We start from the raw sequence: 6,661 nt of genomic DNA on the forward strand, positions 1-6,661 counted from the left end.
TACACAATGATATCTTGAAAGGGCACATCAATGTGAAGGAATGTGGTAATATTCTGGGGTATGGAGGGAAGGGAAAGCAAGAGGTAAAGGACCATGCAAAGGCAGGTGTCATTGATGGATCACAGGTGAGTACCAAAGCTTTAAACTATCAGGAATGTTGAAATAAACCAAGAAGTGTAAGCATTTTTTTTTACCTCAAAGAGTCTCCGGAGGAAAGGTCAACATGACCTCCACCAAAATTTTTATTAAAAAAAAAAAGAAAATGCAAAGTTTGGGAGTCCTTCGAACTCTAAGGTGCTCAAGCTGCTCATTTACCGGCGTCACAACCAGCCAACGAGTCTGACGGTGACATGCTGGATGCTGCAAAGACAGACGGTGGGAGTGGCGAAGGCAGTGAATGGGAGCCACTGTAGTAGGAGTGCTGGGGCTGGTGGTGGAGGCCAGGGAGGCGGAGTCCAGCAGCAGGGAGGTGAGGAGATGCAGCAGAGGTCCACACTGTGTCACATCACCAGCAGCATCGGGGAACCTGATAGACGGTTTGGAATCAATACCCGTAACTTAACCCTTTGTGTACTCCATAAATATAACCATGCTGATGGAGACAAGGGTTATACAACAAAAATACCCAACAACTAAAATTCCCACATCCTCCTGCTACAGAAACAAGTTAAAAATTCTGCACTTCCTGACTTTCCTTCACTGATGTAACCTTTCCTCTGTTTCTAGTTCACCCAAGCCATCCTTTGCTCTATTCATCTGCACATTTTTCTCATTTTCTCTTGCTTTCTTTTAACCATCTCCTCCCACTTCACACCTTTCTTAACCCCTTGAGTGTGGATTTCCTACAAGAAGACCACCAAGCTACGGGAATGGAACAAAAAGTGGCTGCTACAATTCAATGAAGAAAAATGTCAAGTCCTGCACCAATACCACATGGGAAACACTCCACTATTCACCACAGAGGCAGAGAAAGACATGGGACTATATGTTACCAGGCTACCAGTAAAAGCCAAATCTGTGCCAATTGCAGTGGACGGGTTAACTCTTTCCCAGACTTCCTTCCCTCTCCCTACTTCATTATCTGGCTTGTCCTTCCTCTGCCTTCTTCTACTAATGTCCTTTCACTATCTGGCTGGTCATTCCTCTGTCTTTCACCAATGTTCTTCCCCTATGTCTGATCTTTCCTGTCTTTCATCAATGTCCCTCCACTATCTGTCTGGTCATTCTTCTGTCTTTCACCAATGCCCTTCCACTATCAGTCTGGTCTTTTTCAATAATGTCCTTCCCCTATGTCTGGTCTTTCTCTTTCACTAATGTCTCCCAGTCTTGTTAATTCCACCAACATCACAATCTAATTCTCTTCTAATCCATGTCTCTCCTGTCAATCTATTTTTACATCCAGTATTATGGATTATTTAACTCCTCTCTCCATTCCAAAGTCCCAACCAATCCCTCCTTTGCTAATCTGTTTTTCACTGTGCACCTATCTTTCTACTCGTTAATCCATAATATCCCTTTCTACCTTTCTTTTATCCAGCAATCTTCCTCTCAATTCACCCAAGTTTCCTCTACCTTCCTTTTATCCTACAATCTTCCTCTCAATTCACCTAAAGTTTCTTCCTTTTTGCTATCACTCCATCTTGCAACAGTCCTCCTCCATTTATCCTTCCTTTATTAATCTCATCTTTCCTTCCTTTCTTTCTACTCATCAATATCAATGTCTTTAGCTTCTTTCTCCTATCAATATTTTTCTTCCTCGACCCATTCTTTACCGCTTTGCTGCAAACATGTCTTTAATCCTAATCTATGTTTCCTTTTCTCAACATTCATTATAAATCTTTCCCTTACCTTGTTTATTTTCCCTCACTCACTCACTCCTGCCCTGCCCAGCTCGAAACAGTATATCTAAAAGCACCCACTGTAGCACTCACCTTATTTATTTTCCCCAAAGCTATTTTTTCTTCTTGACTTTTCTTCTAACATCTATCAGTTCACATCTTCCCTCTACAAATCTATTCCTTCTCTCTTCAACCACAAATCAACTCCCTCTTCGTTTTTTCCTCCTATTTTACTTCTTTGCTTCCCTCTACAAATCTATTCCTTCTCCCTTCAACCACATATCGACTCCCTCTTCGTTTTTTCCTCCTATTTTACTTCTTTGCTTTCTTCTCAACTTGGTCCACAGTTTTCCTTTACAAATCTTTTTCTCCTATTACTAATACTTGTAACTTTCCCCTAAACCAATGTTCCTTTTTTGCCTTCACTCAATATCAAGGTAACTTATCTACATATCTCTCTCCTCCTCCTTTAACTCTTTTTCCCCTAATCCATTTTCTTTTTGCTTTCCCTGTCAACATCTACATCTTTCCTCCTCAGCCAGCCACTCTTCTTGTCCTCTGGCATCTGTTTAGCCCGGTAGCAGCGAGAAAAATGAGAAAAAATCATCACTCACACAAACCATTTCATAATATACATCAAAGCATTTGTGATCAGTTTATGTATCATCTATTTTGGGGGGTTTGTATCGTGGCACAAATTTGGCCCGTCGCTGCTACACGGTAAAGCCACAAATTTTGCCCGTCGCTGCTACACGGTAAAGCCACAAATTTTGCCTGTCGCTGCTACCGGGTTGATTCAAGCCTTCCTGTCATCAGCCTCCAACATTACATTGCCCAAGTGTCTCACCTTCCCTCCACCCCTCACTTGGCTCACCTCTACATGTGCATTATTACCTTGATTCTTCCCTCTCTGTCTCACCTGGAAGCTCACCTGGTTGTCTAATAGTTCTTCATAGGTGTATGGGGGGTGAGGGGGTGCTGCCTTGTGCTGGAAAATGGAAAAATGCAATCAGGAAACAATGAAATAAAACTAACAAAAAAAGAAATCCCTATGAAAACTTGCAGATTATCTAAAACAATTTTATCCTACCATTCTTTGACTTAAAAACCACATAAAACACACACACACACTCTCTCTCTCTCTCTCTCTCTCTCTCTCTCTCTCTCTCTCTCTCTCTCTCTCTCTCTCTCTCTCTCTCGTGTTCTTTAAACCTTTCAACATTTCTTCCGGTTTCCCTCCCTCACTCTTCTTTCCTCCCTCCCTCCCTCCCTTCCTTCCTTCCTCCATTTCCCTCCCTTCCTCCCTTACACTTCCTTTTCCTCCTGCTCTCTCTCTCTCTCTCTCTCACACAACAGGTAGTTCAGTAGTCACGACCACAAACTCTTACAAACATTCCCACTATATCACAAACGAGGGAGGACTAATCACTCGCTGGCAGTTGCAGTTAATTAAAAGGTACCGATCAAGCTTTTCTTACTTTCGTTATTAGTTTCCTGTTAATTTATCATATACCTCCTCCTCCTCCTCCTACTACTACTATTACGTCATGGCTCCCCACCACCACCACCACCACTGCTCTAATCACCATCCTCTTAACTATAAAAAGCTGGTTTGCGTTTGAAATTAGTGACTGACAGTTCTCCAATAAGTCAGTCAGTCTCTTTCTCTCCCCTCGGCCAGCTCGAAACAGTATCTCGAAACATGAAACTGCAATCAAAAGTTCGAGACCAGTTCCCCTCCCCTCTTTTATTCTGGCTATGATGACTGTTGTTATATGGAAATTCTGTAGTTCAATATTCATGCCTTTGATAAATGACGGCTACTTGCAGAGAGAAATACAGACAGAATACGTGTAGACTGAAATATAGCCTACTTGCGGACATAATCTTTACCTATTCCTATACTTTTCCGCCTCCTCTTCTTTTCTCTTCCTTGGTAATCACTCACTATCCGTCGTTAACCATTGAAACGGTCTTGTTCGTTCTAATTGTTTATCCTTATCATTGTTTATCTTCAACTGTCTGTCCACGTCTCTTACACAGTCATATTATAAGAAATTTCGCCGCCCAAGAACACCTATTTGACAAGGCTTTCGTAGGAGTTGTGGGCTTTTCCAGAGGTAGTTTTATGACCCTGGTGGTAGTGTGACCCTTCCTCTGTACCCTGAACTTAGAAACACCTATTTGACAAGGCTTTCGTAGGAGTTATGGGCTTTTCTAGAGGTAGTTTTTTGACCCTGGTGGTAGTGTGACCCTTCCTCTGTACCCTGAACCTAGAAACACCTATTTGACAAGGCTTTCGTAGGAGTTATGGGCTTTTCCAGAGGTAGTTTTATGACCCTGGTAGTAGTGTGACCCTTCTTTTGTACCGTGAACCTAAAGAAACGCGCATTAGAACCCAACTGACCCCCTCTTTGACCTTTAGAAATAGCTGATGTGAGAAGCGAAAGTCTTATAATACCTACCATATTGTTCCACATATACCAAAACTTCAATGTCATTTACACCACAACATCCACAAACATATAGGCCGGTATTATAAGATTTTCGCTTCTCACATCAGCTCTTTCTAAAGGTAAAAGAGGGGGCAGTAGGGTTCTAATGAGCGTTTCTTCAGGTTCATGGTAAAGAACGAGGGTCAAACTACCACCAGGGTCATAAAACTACTCTTGGAAATGGCCACACCACCTACGAAAGCCTGGTCAAATATGTGTTCTTGGGCTGCGAAATGTCTTTAATACAACTACTGGAAATGGCCACACCACCTACGAAAGCCTGGTCAAATATGTGTTCTTGGACGGCGAACTGTCTTTAATACAACTACTGGAAATGGCCACACCACCTACGAAAGCCTGGTCAAATATGTGTTCTTGGGCGGCGAAATGTCTTTAATACAACTACTGGAAATGGCCACACCACCTACGAAAGCCTTGTCAAATATGTGTTCTTGGGCGGCGAAATGTCTTTAATACAACTACTGGAAATGGCCACACCACCTACGAAAGCCTGGTCAAATATGTGTTCTTGGGCGGCGAAATGTCTTTAATACAACTACTGGAAATGGCCACACCGCCTACGAAAGCCTTGTCAAATATGTGTTCTTGGGCGGCGAAATGTCTTTAATACAACTACTGGAAATGGCCACACCACCTACGAAAGCCTTGTCAAATACGTGTTCTTGGGCGGCGAACTGTCTTGTAATACGACTCATACACACAAACACGTCTTCTGTGTGTTTCGTCTTCCCTAATGACCTTTGTATGTTTTTCCCAATAAAGTAACCTTGACGAGTAATGGTTTTTCCTTCTACCCGTGGACCAACCAGCAGGAGAGCACTCACTAAACACCAACAACTGTACCCTTTAAACTATCCTTCATTATTGCTTTATTCTTCCAAGTCCCTCCCTCACCGGCCACAACCACCACCTGACATTTATCTATACGCGTGATTAAGTGGTGATGAGAACACTTGTCCAGCATAACGAGTACTTTTAAGCCCCTCGAGTCCCAGCGTTACCATATTATCGTACTCAAAACATCGCATTCATCAGAGTTCTAGGGCCTAAAACTTTCGTAGCCACACAGATAACGCGATTCTAGGTGAAGTTGTCGTTAAAAGCGTTACTTGGTGTTTGTTTCCTATAGCTGTGAGTCAAAAACCGAAAAATGCGATGTGCTGAGTGGCTGAGTACGATAAGTTGGTAACGCTGCCCTCGACTTAATTAAACTGCCTATTTAATTGACCCCCCTGCACACACACACACAAGCACATACGAATGACTAATAACAGGAATGCTCAACCAATAACGAGTACTTTAAAGCCCCTATACTTAACTAAACTACCAATTGATCCCCCTGCACACACACACACACACACGAATGACTAACAATAGGAATACTTAACCAAACTATACGATACTTAGTGGTTCAATTATTTTCAAACGTCTCGGGGTCGACTATTTCCCAATGCCACGGAAAAGACTAACCGGATTTTCATGGGCGATTTGTCCGTTCAAGATTCAGAAGTCTGGTAAAACCGTCACTGGTATCATTAAATAGTCCACGAGGTAAATCTTAGGAGGCTTTTAAACAGGCGAACTGAGGTGCCGAGACATGCGAAATGGATATAAAACTTTAAATAAATAAAATACAGGACGCGATATTGACAGCCTAGGCCCTAGTTAATAGAGGTCATAGGAAAATAAGAGTTCACACCTCCAACTCTATCAACGACTTTAGGAATATTCAATAGCCTATTAGGACACACCAAGACCCGATGGTATAGGCAAAATGGAGGTTTAAGAGATGCCTAATGGAACACACACACACACACACACCTTACCCAGCCAGAGTTTAGTGAAGAAATGACTGGGTACGTGACTGGGTATCTGACTGAATCTCTCTCTCTCTCTCTCTCTCTCTCTCTCTCTCCCGCCCAGCTCGAAACAGTATCTCGAAACATATGAAACTGCAATCAAAGTTCGAGACCAGTTCCCCTTCCCTCTCTTTTTATTTTGTTCTATTTATAATGACTGTTGTTGTTATATGGGAATTCTGTAGTTCAATATTCATGTCTTTGATAAATATACTCGGCTACTTTTTATTTTTTTATTTAGCTCAAGGGCACAAAAAAAGGAAACAATAATAAAAAAGCCCGCTACTCGCTGCTCCTACAAAAAAAAAATCAAAAGAGGTGGCCGATAGAGGTCAATTTCGGGAGTAGAGGTGCCCTGCAGAGAGAAATACAGAATACGTGAAGACTGAAATATACGTACGGACAGAATCGTACAGAAATAGAGCCTACTTGCGGACAGAATCGTAGA

General features: G+C 42.2%; 1 long non-coding RNA gene across 3 annotated transcripts; it reads right to left on the reverse strand.

The window, feature by feature from the left end:
- Positions 1-248: 248 nt before the first annotated feature.
- On the reverse strand, positions 249-6,209 carry LOC127000804 (uncharacterized). Of its 3 annotated transcripts, XR_007754531.1 has the most exons (4): positions 4,122-4,136; positions 3,732-3,915; positions 2,758-2,826; positions 249-526 (listed from the first exon to the last, which is right to left on the reverse strand). It is a non-coding gene; the product is annotated as an uncharacterized LOC127000804 (long non-coding RNA). The 3 variants fall into 3 exon arrangements; XR_007754532.1 differs by lacking the exons at positions 3,732-3,915; positions 4,122-4,136 and adding an exon at positions 6,176-6,209; XR_007754530.1 differs by lacking the exons at positions 3,732-3,915; positions 4,122-4,136 and adding an exon at positions 6,181-6,205.
- Positions 6,210-6,661: the final 452 nt, after the last annotated feature.

The sequence above is a fragment of the Eriocheir sinensis genome, chromosome 19, assembly GCF_024679095.1.
Source record: "Eriocheir sinensis breed Jianghai 21 chromosome 19, ASM2467909v1, whole genome shotgun sequence".
Lineage (NCBI taxonomy): Eukaryota > Metazoa > Arthropoda > Malacostraca > Decapoda > Varunidae > Eriocheir > Eriocheir sinensis.